Below are 15,701 nucleotides of genomic sequence, written 5' to 3'. Positions count from 1 at the left end.
AGCAGGTCCAGATGTGTGCACTAAAGGGGCCATAAGACATTAATCTGGCCAATGAAGCTTTAAAACATTTAAGTGAACCCATGCTACTAAATAGAGGTTACATTTTTTTAACTGAATCCACAGATAAAGCAATATTGGGCTAAATTCTCGAGGCTTTTGTTTTGGAAAATTAACAACAATAAAAAGTAAACTCTATGTTAATAGCTTGGTTTAGTTGTCAGTGTGAAGGTAAATTGTGATTTTAAAAACTGCCCATCCTCACAGCTACACAGGGTATGTCTGTAAAGACTTTTCCCCTTCTTTTAAATTGTAAACACAAACCGACACAGACACAACAGGAACCAAAAGGCAGGCAGAAATCACAATAAAGTAAGAATGGGAGGGGGGGAACTAACTACCAGGATCTATTCAGTATATATTTGAATTAGGAATGAAATATGTCAAGTGGTTTGCAATATTTACATATGCATGATGTTTATCTATGGTTATTTCAAAAAGAGGGACCAACTCTTGATGTGGGAAAGAAATTGAGACCAGGTTTAATTAAAGATATAATGGAGGATGTTCTTATTCCAGGTGGATCATCAAAATAAATGGTCCTCCTAATTGTCAATTATTCTGGTGATATGTTAACATGAGGCCGTCCTACGTGCTCGTCCCCGTTTTCCCTTACCGGCGGTGAGTCTGACATAGAAGAAAAATTGAAAATCTTATTTTGGAAAGTTAGCTTGTATGAGCGATTCAAACGGCAACTCCAAAACAGAGTGTGCACGAGGAGAAATGCGCTTGTGCATGCTCTTGCATGCATTTAATAGGTGTTCCCTCTCAGGGTTGTGCATGTGCATTTTTTTTTAAATGTGGAGAAAATTTAAAAAATTCCCCAAAACACCCCAATATACCTTTAAATTGAGTTTTATTCTTCAATTATGTACTCCTTAGTTTTCTGCCAGATTTGTGGGGATTGTTGGCCTACTGGTTAAAGCAAGTGTGCTTGTGTGCTGAGAAGGTTGCAAGTACTTGGTTCAGTTCCCACAGCCTGCACTCTGGGTTCCTGAGCAAAAGACCTTTAATCCCACACTGCTCCCCAAAGGGATAGGGTAATGCAGAGAGTAAATTTCCCCATTGTGGGATTTGCATGATCTATTAACTTGTTCATCTGTTGGATTATTGATAATTTTATTTTTTCCGTCTTTCCGTGCTTTATTTTACAATGGTCACAAATACTAATCTGTGACTCAACGGGAATTGGCTCAGGGCTCATCTGCCTGGCTGTGTGTTTCCTGTACGGAGCCGCCTTTTGCAGTTCGCTTTCTGTATCTCTGCTTCTGTCTCCTTGAACCCCAGTCGGCCTCAGCAGATGGCTGCTCACACTGAGCCTGGTCATGCTGGAGGATTCTTCCTGTTAAAAGGGAGTTTTTCCTCTCCACTGTCGATACAAGCATGCTTAGTGTTAGAGATTGCTTTAGAGTTAATGAGTTGATGCAATCAACTGGTTTTCCTTAGATAGAAAACTTTGAATCAATTTGACTGGATGATCTGGTGAACTGTAAAGTTCCTTGAAATGACATGTGTTGTGAATTGGCGCTATATAAATAAACTGAATTGAAGTCTCCAAGTACTATGACATGGGGGGATTGAGGGATGCTGAGTTGTTCATCTCCTAAACAACTCCTAGATGACTCCAGACCAAAACTGCTGTACTGTTGTGCAGAGTCAGAATGAATGAAAATGATTATAAATTGGAGGAACGAAGCGAGCATTTTGTAAGCAGTGATGTGGATTCTGTGGAGAACCTTTAGCTGATTTGGGGGAATTTTAGTGTTACAAGACATTTAATAGATATTAGATAATAGATGTTTGCAAGTTAATGTTGACTATTTAACAATGTTTACCATCTGCTTGTTGGGAATGTTACTGGGCTGTCATGATGAGAAAACAGGAGACATGTTAGAGAGAATTTTCTTGAGTTGGAGAAAACAGCTTGTGTAACAGAGGATGGGGTTTTCCTTTTTCATTAAAACCTTTTAAACTGAATTAAAAAAGGCTTTAAGGTATATTGTAAGTGTGGGAAATGTGGTCGAAGGTCATTAGGGAGCTGCTACAATAATGGTCTAGGCTAACTATAAGCTAGCTGCCTGACCAGCTACTTGGCTAATATTAGACAGTTATGTTACAACTAAGTTATTTATTATTATTTCTGGTTCAATCACTGAAATAAAATGCTAAAATATCTTCATAGATAACATTAGCAAAGCTAAACAATTTTAGCAACAGTAGGAGAAAATATAAAGGGCATTTTTGTATTAAATCAAATAAATATTGTGATTCAGTTAGCTTTGAAAATCTGGCCTGTGGCTTGATCCAGTTTTTTTCACTTTTAGTTTGCATAATTTCAGGAGAAATGTTAAATATACTGAACTTTGACATGAATAAACAACCCCAGCTTGCTATCTATCAATTTTCCACCATTTGTAAACACAACCCTTCAATGCGCCACACAAAAGATGCATTCACAGCCTTATAAAAAAATACAAGAACATGTTTTTGTAAGCCATTTAACCATCACCGCTTCATTGCCTGTTGATGTTTATAAATGCTGCTTTAAACATTATTACTCAAATGTGCAGTTTTTATTTGAATAAATACCAAATGGCAGTCTTTATAGCAAAGAGCAAAGAGAGCGCTGACTGTTGCTGAAAGAAACATTTATAAATTAGACTGGTGAGAGTCAGCCATCTGTTTAAAGTGATAACAAGACAATTACAGGGATTTAGGTACTTAAAGTGTCTCTCTGCACTTTGAGGGCCTAGAGAAAAACAGAATAGAACAGAGGGAGTATCAGACTTATGAAAGAGCATTTGGTATGATGTAATGAACTGGCTCCATACTGGTGCTCTGGAAAATAAAACTAAAGACCCAGTTATGAATCAGCTCATGCTGTTGCACCTTTGTTTCCGTCAAAGAAACCCAACTGGTTTTGGTTTCAGTAATCGGAGTAAAAAGATTTTATTTTTTTGTATTGTTTTTGAAAAAAATCTGCACTTTTGAAACCCTGTTACTTTCTTTTTTTAATTTTTTTTTTATAAATATGACAAATTCAGGGAAGTCCAACTTTTAGAAATATCCTTTGAGTTTTTCTATAGAGAATTATTTCCTGCTTTGCTTCTGTGAATTTTACCTCATGGGTCTTCAGGTTTAACCACTCATAAAATCCAACCTGCATGTTTTTTTGTGTTTATGTGTGAAAGGTGAGAGAGGAACCTTTAAAAAGGTCTTCCAAAAGCAGGAACCACAAGCTTCTACGCAACAGGAACCTGCTGAACCAACCAAAAGGCTGACCTAAGTGGCAACAGTCAACATGGTTTAAAAACAACATCTATCAGTCAGTTACAAACGCATACAGATTGACAGATATTCTTTTTTCCTTATTTCAATTCTTGCAAGAATGCACCTGCCTGGGTAGGGAACCATCAGCAGCTCAGCGAGGCGTAATGAAACATGGTGCAAGCACTCACACGCCCTCCAAAGTAAATTTTTATATCTTTAATAATCGCTTGGCTTGTTCTGCAGTACATCATCAGAATCAGCTTTTTATTTAATAAAAACATGTCAAAACATCAGAAAAAGTCAATAGGAGATCGCTGGCGGTGTTGGACCGTTTAAAGCTCTGAAATGTGTCCCTCTGTTGCTGTCGAGTTGGAATCTTTTAAGGCAGAGGTGACAGGTAATGATTATTATTATGACACCGGTGGTATGCAAGTAATGCAGACAAGCCAATCAGCTATGCACAGTGTCACATGTGTATTCTAGCTCCAGAGGTCGTTTTAATGTTTCAGAGACTGACGAGACTTTCCACATCTAGGAAACAGCAGATTATGTTATTTTCTTGCTAGATACTATGTTTCTGGGTTTGAATTAAACCAGAAATGAGTACCCTTCTCACAGTAATGCATGTTGGGCTGCAACAGAAGACCGCCTGCGTGCAAAGATCCTCACATTGGTTCATACTGCGAAACATCTACATTTGGACATTTTAATTTGACTTCTAATCCGTTAAGATTAGGAGACAAAGGCAACAAGAGAATCTAACTTAATAAAAAAAAAGGAGTTTGAGGTTAATCACATCCATTTTCCAAAGAGCATGAATAAATTAGAATATTATTAAAACATGCATTGTTTTAATAAATTAATTCACAAAGTAAAACATAAATTAATCACACAGTTTGATGTTTCAAAACTTTTATTTCTTTCATTATAATGATTTTCCCCTTTTAACAGCTAATTAAAAGACAACATTTAAGATTTAGAATATTACATCAGACAAATAAAAAAAATAGATTTTTTAAAGGAAAAGTCCGGTCAGCGAGGAATGATCAATGGATCATAATTTAAAAAAACTAATTAACTAAAACTGATTTGTTCGCAGTGATTTAATAAATTTAGCGTTAATCAGTAAAAAAATCAAAAATAATTTTCGTCGCGATCAGTGAGTCTTTTTGCCCAAATATACTAACACCTCACTCCTACCATCTTCCAGCAGTGACGTCACGGTGCGGTAAGCCTAGCGCCGTTCTCCCGCTTTACAAACAAAATCAATGGGAACTACTAGACACATCTGCAATCAACAACAATTATTGAAGATTTCCAGAGGACTTCACCATTGAAATTCACCAGAGCTATAGTGAAACTGACAATGCCCACATGCATGGCAGTTGGATGTTGAAATACATCGGGTAAAAGTGGAAAAAATTTTAGTTACTTCACCTTTGTGATTCATGATCCTCCACGGATGGGTTCGTCGTTGGATTGCCAACTTAAAGAGGGAGGATTCGCCATCGAACTTCTGGTCAGAGAAAAAACACCTAATATGTAGTCATCATTTGGAAGAAGAATGTTTTCAAGATGACTTGGATAATAGCGCGTTGTGACAAACACCAGATACAGCATTGGGACTTGATCAACAGCCGATACCGCACCGTGACATCATAAACCTGTAGGAGGTGTTCTTTGACAAACATGGATGTCTCCAGTAAAGCACATTAAAATGAATTTACTCTTAAATAAAAACATTTATAATTTATTGAACAGTAAAAGAAAAAAGTACTTTCAGAAGTTTGGGCGTATTTTGGTTGCGCAGTGGATAGCACACACAACCCATGTACAGAGGCCTTAGTCCTTGACGCGGCCGACCCGGGTTCAAATCCGACCTTTGCCGCATGTCTCTCATAACCTCTTTCCTGTCAACCTACAGTCTAAATAATGAGCCACATGTCCTGTAAAAACTCTCAAAAAAAAAAGTTTGAATTCTGAATACGAGAAATTTAATAATAGGTGCTTAAAAAAAGCGTATTACAAAAATTCATATTCTAGGAGGGAATAGTAGCATGAAGTAATGAATAAAAGTTTTCAGCTTAAATTGGTGGATAAGCTTTTAATGCAACAGAAATTGCAAATGTGTATCAAAGATGACAAAAATATTGAACTACTGGGACTTTAACTTCATTAGATTTTATTGAAACATATTAGAATGAAGTTGGCCAAATAAATATGCACAATATAATTTCCAAGTTCATTAAATGATGCATTTGCTTCTCAGTCTTGCTTTACTTTATGATTATGAATAATCATAAAACCCAAAACAAAAAATAAAGTAAATAAGAAATGATGTACAGGTAAAGATGGTTTTGAAAGGTTTTATTAACAGTTTACTGATGCAAACAGAGGAATACGAAATGAAAGAAACAGCCTTGAATGGAAATAGATGAGCTGCGAACATTGCTGTTTGAATCTCTTTATTTCTGGGTCTTTTACTAAGAACCAAGGATTAAAACAAACAGTTTAACTTTAATAGGATACAATTGTAGGAGATTAACTGAAGTAAATCTTCAATAAATCCAGGACACATAAAGAACTGGAGTTTTACATTTCATCAAAGATATCCTCGCTTGTCTTCAACTCATGATCTAACTCCCTCCTCAGAGGAAAAATTAGATCAGACACTAAAGCAGTGACATCTTTTACTGCATGCTCTAAATTTGTCTAATTTGGGACAAAACCTGGATTTTGACCCAATTAGTCAAACAGCAATCATACTACAGTCATAGGGGAGGGCAGAAGACGTTTTATTTCACTCATAATGTGTCTTAAACACTTTTTTTTCCTGAGTTTGGGTGGTGTAACTTTATTCTGGTCCATGCATCTCCAGGTTTTGTTGGAAACAGGCTTTTATTTCTCGATCGGACACACAAAGCGAACACATTTGTAATCCTGTGGCAAAACCACGTCTGAATTTAATGTCTATCACGTCGCAGCGTGCAAACGTTAATCCTGGGTAATCACGTTATGCAGCCGTTACAGTGCCGACTCCTGAGAAAACAGAAGCCTGGAAGGGACTATTTTACATATTCAAAGCTTGACAAAACACTATATTCTGATATTTACATCTCCTGACAAGAGACGTCTCGAAGACGGATTCCCGGAGGAGCAGGATTTATGTGAAAAAGCTGAGAGGATTTATTGGTGGTGTTTCTCTGTAGGACCTTACCTGATGACCCAGGAGTGTTTTTTAGCTCAAGTCTGTTTCTATTGCAGTCTGCTGAAAACCCCCCCGACATGTCCATAACTGAAGTGATATGTCTGATGCGTTTGTGTTGTAACAGATACAGTCCTATTCACTACAACAAAAGGTCACAGGGTGAATCAATCAGTTATGAGTGGATCTTTAGAAATGAAAGCAAATTAATGACATTTGTGATAGAAAATCCTATTTTAATTGATTTTTAGCATCTGTTTTGCTTTTCAGGACCTTTCAAAGTCAGCAGTTTGTTCCTCTGTTTGGAGTCATTTATTCTATTCACGGTTATCTGTGGATTTTATAGATCTTGAATTAGCCTTTTCTCAAGGGTAAACAGGCTTTAACTTGGTGAACTGAAAGCACTCTCTGACCTCTGCAGCTCAGATATCTCTGGATCCATCTTTCCGACGTTGATCCAAGCATTATGTCAAATATCTGCATGTACAAATCTGTCAACTAAGTAAAAGGCAGCAAGTGTAATTAAACACATTAAGGTTCATCACAGGAACAAATTTCACCAAAGCTGCAATGAACTTCTACTTTTATTTGATCTATTATTCCAAGGAAACTAGAACATTTGTTATCCCTGTTAGTACATTCTTAGAATGGGTCTAAGATGCACACATCCAGTTAAGTAAAATCCAATCTACTGTTCTGTTTGTTTTTTTTACGTTGAGTGCACAGACACTGGTTAAACTGGTCTTAAAGCAGTAAAAAAGCAGCAGGAGTCTACAAATTAATGCAACAGTAAAAGCTGATCATAGACCGCTTCAAACTGCTGCTTCCTGTAAATGTGGGAAGCGATTTTAAAAAAAGTTGCCATATGTTATTTTATTATGAAAGCTTTCAAATACGGAAAACATTTTATAATTTTTTTCAGAAGTGGCTTTTTTATTTAAAAAAAATCACCCAATAGTCAGACCATGCAATGCCGGTAAGAACTGCAACAAATCCACCAGATTCACCCCAGACATCTTAATTAGTATGGTTTTATGTACCATTTTTTTTTATAATATATGACACATTAGAATAATTTCTAGAAAAACATTATGGCTAGTTTGGAGATGAAGACACCCACATCCCTCTAAAATGAAACCATTCATCCACAGCAGGGTAACAGGAATTACTGCTGCGTCTCTGCAGCAAGAATATAACAAAATGACATTTTAAATACCAGGGCACAGATGATTCAAGGAAAGATGAAAGGTCATGATTCACAGCATCATAGAAGGCACTGCATGCCAGCCACAATAACTCACACTAACTAGATGTGTTTCCATCAATTTGTTTTTTGAAGTGTCACATCAGAACGGCTTGAAGAAAACAGCTAAAAAAATAACTTACTAAACTTCTCAGAGAAAAAAGTTTTTACATTTACTTAAGTTGGTTTAGAGTAAATGCACTAAAGAGGATAGAAGGACATTTGTTAAGAATAAATTCTGACTTGCCGAATATTTACCTCACATGACTGAGCAGCTGTTTCAAAAATTAAAAGATAATTTCTTTCTAGGCAGCATGTAACACCGCTACTACTAGCTGGTAATCATCGATCTGTGCTGGTTTGTTCCTCTTGTACCTCTTTATTACACCCAAGACTAACAATAATCAATGACGACAACAAAGTTTGTGTCGACTATTTGGTTCACTGGATGGAAACACATCTAACTCGCCTTCTCTTTTTTCCCCATTATTTTAAAATTTGCTCAAAATGTGCAGATTTGGATGGAGATACAGCTGTTCTCAAACATGGTGGTGGAGGAGTTATGATGTGGGTTCCTTTCTGTTTACCACTTGAACCCATTTCAAATTTAAGGTGGTTCCTTATTGAGCCGTGTAAAAATAAATAAAAGAAAACCTACATGAAGTGAAGCAAAATAATGTAGAAGAGTGAGTTAAAAGAGGCTAATTTCCATTGTTTCCTTCTTAATCTTAGTGAGGGTCCAGATCCTCCCTATTATTACATCCCTACACACACAGTAAAGCCCCTTCAGTAAAACAGGGTGCACTTATTTTCTTCTGTGAGAGCAGTTTGAAATGGCCAGTCTTTCCATCTCCAAACATGTGATTCAGCTAAAAACAAAACATAAACTCTCTAATTATTGTGCTTTTGTAGAGCAGCATAAAAATGGGGAGGAAAATCAAAGCGTCGCTCCGCCTTTTAGCTGAACTAAGCTCACTCACTGCTGGCTCGCCCCAAAATCCATCCCTTTAATCAATCTCCAACTTCTAAAGGGTAGTGTCTGTTGTCTGGGGCAGTCTCTAAATGTTGTTAACTTTTACTAAAGCTTCCCTGCTTTGAGTCCTACCGTCCAATTGTTTATAATGAGCAAATATTGACAATGTTGTTTCAAAAATATTTCCTTTGTGTCGCCCCCCCTGAGCTCGTCAGGCGGCCCTCTGACGGATTATGAGATGGATGAGCCATAAGCTGCTCCAAGGTTGTATTGTTCCCCAGCCTGCCACCACCTCTCCTAAGTGCTCCAAAGCCTAATTCTTCTTGCAGGCTTGTGAGGATGGGGGGATGGGACCCCATGCCCTCAGACCAATCAGTCTCTCAGCAAGCACACAAAGGTCCCGCTGCTTCTACAACTGGAAACTTGGCTTGACGGGGAGGAGGGCATACTGTCGGCCTGGAGTCAATTACATTTCATTTCAATCAGGAAATTCAGCTGGGCATCTTTTTCAGCCCAAATGATGAATAACCACATTACCCTGTTTGCGTCTGATTGAATTTAAAGCCTCGGCTAAGTGGATGAACATTGGATGGAGACAGGAGTTTCAGCGGGAGCTTTTACACCAGAAACAGGTGGTGTTCACAATTGGATGGTGGCGCTTGCACACTCGCTCCGTTGCTCTCGTACTATGATCAGGTTCTCTCTACTGTGCTCCCCGGCAGCTTTGGCAGCGAGGGGGTGGCTGTTGTGTGCCGAAGGATAAGGACTCTCAGACATTAAAAGGATAAACTGGCAAGAAAGAGAGAAGGATAAATGAAGCACAGAAAACTAAACCCAAACCAAGATTTTTTTATAGATTATAGATAATTGTCTCCTTTCTAATTTCTATTAAGCTACAAATGTCATTGAAGCAAGATATGAAAACCAACCTGAATAGATTTTGCATCGTGGCGTGGAATAACATAGCGCAGACTACGCTTCCAAATTGGGCATAAACCAAAAATATGCGCGTCATACCTGCGACAAGCTAATTGCGACACACTGCTGCAGGCGTGTAGCGGCCCATTACTCAGAAGACTGAGATTTGGAGTTATGTTAGGGATCTTTGGATCTTATCTGGGATCCGTTTGCAGAGAAATATTTAGATATAATGAACCAAACTACACTGTCAATCTCATTTTTGGAGTTTGGTTGCTTATGGATTACTTAAGAGGACGACACACGTTGTAAAAACTGAACACCTGTTTTTGATGCTGAATGAAAGGGAGGAATACCGAGTTTACAGTTATCTTGATGATCCCTTAAAGAGGCATGGAGTTTTCTAATGATACTGCCACCTGTGGTTAAAATACAGAACTTCAGCACTGCTTTTGCTCACGTTCACAATTGAATAGTTCCTTTTTTACTTGTTTTTATTTTATCACCTTACCTGGAGTTTCCATTGGTGTTTGAGTTGAGCTGAATGCCGGTCGCTTCTGATTATCCATATAATCCATCTCAAATATAACGTTTGCTAGATTAAACCTTTTCAACATGGATGCGCTTGACGTCCTATCTGCAGAACTGCACTGGAACTTCTGACCCGAAGTACATTTAGGGAAAATATGCAACAGGCTTATGAAGTGTTGCTCTGCTCATCAAATGAATATTTTAAGCCAGGCGTACATTGTACGATTTTTTTGCCCTTTTCGGGCCAATTTCCCAGTCGTGCGAGAATTTTTCGATCGGGACGACTTTCAGTCTGATCATGTAGTGTACAGGGGGTAACAAGGGGCGATCAGCCACTCACGACCACCTCCCGGTCAGGAATTGTAAATCGAGAGAAAACCAAACATTTGAAATTCAGTCGGCCGTCATAAGGTGGTCGTGGGCAAATAGCTCAGTGGCCATGGGCAAACAAGAATTCTTCTACTTCTCTCACACAAAAAAAAGAAGCATGGCAGGGGTGCAAGTGAAATAATAGTTCTTTCTGTAAAATTGACAGATTGTAGTATCCACGTTTGCTCAGCCATGTCTTTGTCCAAATACGTCGTCGCCTTTTCTTTTTAGGGCTTTCAGCACAAAATTACACTAATTGCCAAGGCAGCGCGGTTCAGTCTAGAGCTTCATATTCTTCTTCTACTCATTTGGCTTCCAGATAGAGGAGTCACAGTGGTGCCATCTCACTGCGCAGATGAGTCAGATGGTTTTTGGACGTACAGATCGCATCAGAGCGTCGGGTTGCACAGCGTGAGAACATACATCGTGAGCTGTGAACTTTTAAACCCTGCAGTTTCGTCGTACAGTGTGAGCTGTAGATGAGTGCAACGATTGAGAAAATTCAGTGTATGCTCGGCTTTAGTCGTAAGCTGTCAATTAAAGAGGCTATATTAAAGATATTTGTTAGTAAAAATGTACAAAATGTCTCTTTAAGGTTGGAATTACAACTTGGAAAGTCATTTTTTCCCCCCACTCCTGATTTTGATCCTATATGGATGAACGAATTGAAAATTAATAGCAGTAAACTGTTTATTTCAACTGTTTGCCAAAGTAACCTCTGAGTAACAAACCATTATATCTAATTCCTATTAAGGTTGACATTTAGCGAATTCTAGTACTTCCACAGCGTTAATCAAGGCAGACCAGTTTGGAAAACAATTTGCTTTTTTTAAAACTGGGGTTTGGGTTTAATTTTCTTCCCTGCATGGTAGTTTTGAGCTATGCGTCAGAAGCATAAATTGGACTTTAGAAGTAGGGAACTCAACATGACACCTTCATCAATGTCTACTGGTTGTATTAACGTTTCACCAATCAGTTCAGGCCTTTTTACATTGAGCCTTTTTGCCACTCAAGCACATCACATCATCTTTTGTGCAAGAAAAACCAACAGCACATGATCTCATGGTGTTTATTTAAAGAGGCTTAGTAAAAACTGCATGTGCTTAATTGTTCAGCGTAACAGCAAACAGCCCTTGTTTATGTGAACTTGGATGTTTGTTCCCATCCGGAGGAATGCCGCTGATCTGGAAGACAGGAAAAAAGGCCACCCACAGGGCAAGTAGCTGTCATCGCTAATTCACTGGGGGCTCAGTTCACTCAATTCTTGGGCAAGCTCCCTGACAAAAAATAAAAACCTTCTATTGGAGATCTTTACAAAGGAGACCTCTTACATTCTCTAGCTGGGAGATTACTGGGAGGGCTGGTACAATTATGCGTTCTCACCCTGAATGGAGTGGAGCACAGAGTTGTGTCTAATCTGCAACTCAAACAAGACTGAATCTAAGCTAATCAACAGCAAATTACAATGCAAGGCACTGAGAAAAACATAACAACTCACCGTGTGTGAGAGTGAGTGTCGGTGAATCATGCACTGCTTTTCAAACCCTGGTGAAACACACCCTCAGGGGTTGAACCAGCTTAGTCAAAGAGCCATTCAAGACATTTGAGAGCGAATACACACGCACGCACGGCAACGCAGAAACAAGTGAAAACACAAAAAGATGTTGGGTGGAATATGTCAGGCGCAGCCGGTCATAACAGCACTTAGGAGCGAACACACAGAAGAGTGCATACTTTAATTTAAGAGCTGAATATGTGATTAAAGCCCTTCAGGGATACCAGTCAGACAGGATCTCGAAACGTTGATCTATGGAAAACCTAATGTAAAACTGTGGCAGTTAAAACCTAAAACAGTTGGTTCTGAAACCTAACGGAGATTTTTAGTTCATATGGATACTATTTAGGGCAGTTAAAGTGCAAAATGATGACTGTTGCTGGAGGCAGATTAGGATCGAACCAAAAGCTGGCTTGGTAGCTCATCAATATGCCACTTGAAATGTTTCCTTTGGTTAAAGTTTAACTGTGTTCATAATGAAGAAAGTCAGCTTATCGAAATGAATCCAGCATTTGTTCTGTTATCCCTACAAACAAATGGGCTCATATCCAAACTCTGTTTTAATGCCATTCTAAACAGACTTCATTGCTAGTTAATGTTATTCCCAATCCAACAGGTACTTATTAATGTTGATGCTCAATGTTCCCCTGTTAAAAGGGAGTTTTTCCTCTCCACTGTCACTACAAGCATGCTTAGTGTGAGGGATTGCCTTTGAGACAATGAGTCGATGCAATCAACTGGTTTTCTTTAGATAGAAATCTTAGGATCAATCTGACTGGATGATCTGGTTAAACTGTAAATCGCTTTGAGATGACATGTGTTGTAAATTGGCGCTATAGAAATAAACTGAATTGAATTGAATCAAGCAGATTAAAACTGATGCTTACTGAGGAGTTCATAATATATTTCTGAGTCTAATTGGATACTGGTACCAATGTGTTTTCTCCAATCACTGGTTGTGGAAATACAAATGGAAAAATACTAAGTAAACAAGAAATAACAATAATAAATTGTAAGTTTGTTTGCATGAAAGCTGAACAGTATGAACAAAACAAAGAGTAACGTACTATTGGTAAAACCGTTTAGTTCATGCAGGTACCACAGGAGAACTCGAATGACCTCCAGCTTGTTGTTGAATCATGTTCACATTCCAGTTTGCGTTAAAATGAAACAACGGAACTTGATCACATCGTATGTTGTGTTCTGGGGAATCCTTTAAAGGAAAAGTCGGGTCATATTGAGAATTAAAACTTCTGAAAGTATTTTAAATATGTAATTATTACATACTTTTCAATAAATGATAAGTGTTTTTGATAAATTTTCATTTGAATGTGCTTTACTGGAGACATCCATGTTTGATCAAGTCCCAGAGCTGTATCTGGTGTTTGTCACAACGCGCTATTATCCAAGTCACCTTTAAACATTCTTCTTCCAAATGTTGGCTACATATCACGTGTTTATTCTCTGGCCAGAAGTTCGATGGCAATCCTCCCTCTTCAAGATGGCAATCCAACGACAAACCCGTCCGTGGAGGATCAGGAATCAGAAAGGTGAAATAACTAATGGATTTTTCACTTTTTTTATTCCAACATCCAGCTGCCATGCACATGGGCATTGTGAGTTTAACTATAGCTCTGGTGAATTTCAATGGTGAAGTCCTCTGGAAATCTTCAATAATTGTTGTTGATTGCAGATGTGTCTAGTAGTTCCCATTGATTTTGCTTGTAAAGCGGGGAGACTGGCGCTAGGCTTACCGCAGCGTGACGTCACTGCTGGAAGATGGCAGGAGTGAGGCGTTACTATATTTGTGCAAAAATGGCCGCTCCTAGACTCAGTGATCGTGATGAAAATCTTAATTTTTTTACTGATCAACGCTAAATTCATTAAATCACTGCGAACGTATTAGTTTTAGGTATAAATAATGATTCATTGATTATTCCTTTCTGACCGGACTTTTCCTTTAAGGATCGTCTGCAAAGATTTTGGTCTGAATGTAATTTAGCAGAGGTGGGTAGAGTACCTAGAAATTGGACTCAAGTAAGAGAAGCACTACTTTAACATTTTTTTCAAATTTAAAAAGTAGAAATTACTCAAGTAAAAGTATAAAACGTTGTTGGTAAAAATACTACTCGAGTACTGAGTAACTGTTGGATAATAACACCATATTTAATTGTTATAAATGATGCTGGTAAACAGACTTTATGTGCAGGTTCTGGCGTTTTAAACACTCAGATGCATAAAGGATACGAATAAATGTCAAGAATATAAAATAACTAATTTGTGTAGAATACTTTTGCCTATTTTTTCACCCACAATAAAACTTCAAAAACCAATCCTGACAATGAGAACTGTATATATGTTAGGCCTGGTTAACAAACTTCTACTGTTAATATTTACTGTTTACTGATTATGGAACAATTTAAATTCCTCACAGAGGACAGTTTACTTTTACTTTTAGGAGAAGTGATACTTTACAAGAATATTAATCAGATAAAAGAAATACAGCAAACCTAATCCTAAAATGTAGTTTTTTTCTAATTGTTTCTCAAAAAAATGTAACTAATTACCACTCACCTCTGTGAATTATGTTGCTTAAATTTGATTGAACAATTAAATTAGATCCTCTCCTGAAATAACAACTGCGGTCATTTAATTTAAGCATTCAAATATATATGTTTAGCTTCTTTATGTGGAAGATAGAGAGATTGTTACTCTGCTCTACTCATTTGTTACTCTGTTTAGTGTGAATGTTGATCTAATCTTTCAATGTTTTAAAAAGATTTCTTAGTAGGTTGATAACAGTCCTTGTCACAGCAGGTAAAAGAAAACCCACAATACACCTTTAATTTTTTTTTTCAGAGGACTCCACAAAGATAAGGTCTTTTTCTATGAAATCAAGAGTTCCAGTGAAGAGTTTTATCAGTTGTGAAATTTCAAAATTTCCAGAATTCTTTAAAGAAAACTTTTCAAGGTATGATCTTATAAAAATGCTGCTTTATTAGAGATGATATAGAGATCCAAATCTAGCTTTGAATGAACTGATTTCCAGGTATTTTATGTTGTATTTATTTCAAAATTTGCAGAAGTCTAATAATTTTTTCCCTTTACTTCTATGCTTGCTACTATGATTGGAGATTTATTTTGCCTTATAGTTTAAAAATGACTTAAGTATCAGTCACATCTTTGTATTTCTGCCCTACCTCATTCTGTGTGGCGGTGACTCATTAACTGCATGTTTGGCTACGTTTTCCAACAGTCTATTAGGTAGCCTGAATAGGATAGGCCGCATACTTTGACCTCCTTTATCTCTGCTGAGATCTTGTCTGCTCTCCTTCTCAGCGACCTTCCCGACCGTGTTCCCATCTGTGCTGCATTTTAAAGGACTAATTTAACCCTGCCAAGGATCATATAGTTATTCTAAAATCAGCCAATGTGAGATCATAAATGCTGGATGTAAACATCTTGTTGGAGGACATTTTTTAGGAAATGATCGATAAGTAGAGAATAAAAGGCTTTAGTGGATCATCCACCATGACTGAGAGGCAACAAGGTCTGAAGTTTTGCAGAGATGAGCAGGAAG

The sequence above is a fragment of the Cyprinodon variegatus genome, unplaced genomic scaffold, assembly GCF_000732505.1.
Source record: "Cyprinodon variegatus isolate N-32 unplaced genomic scaffold, C_variegatus-1.0 Scaffold156, whole genome shotgun sequence".
Classification (NCBI taxonomy): domain Eukaryota; kingdom Metazoa; phylum Chordata; class Actinopteri; order Cyprinodontiformes; family Cyprinodontidae; genus Cyprinodon; species Cyprinodon variegatus.
This window is presented reverse-complemented; position numbering follows the sequence as displayed.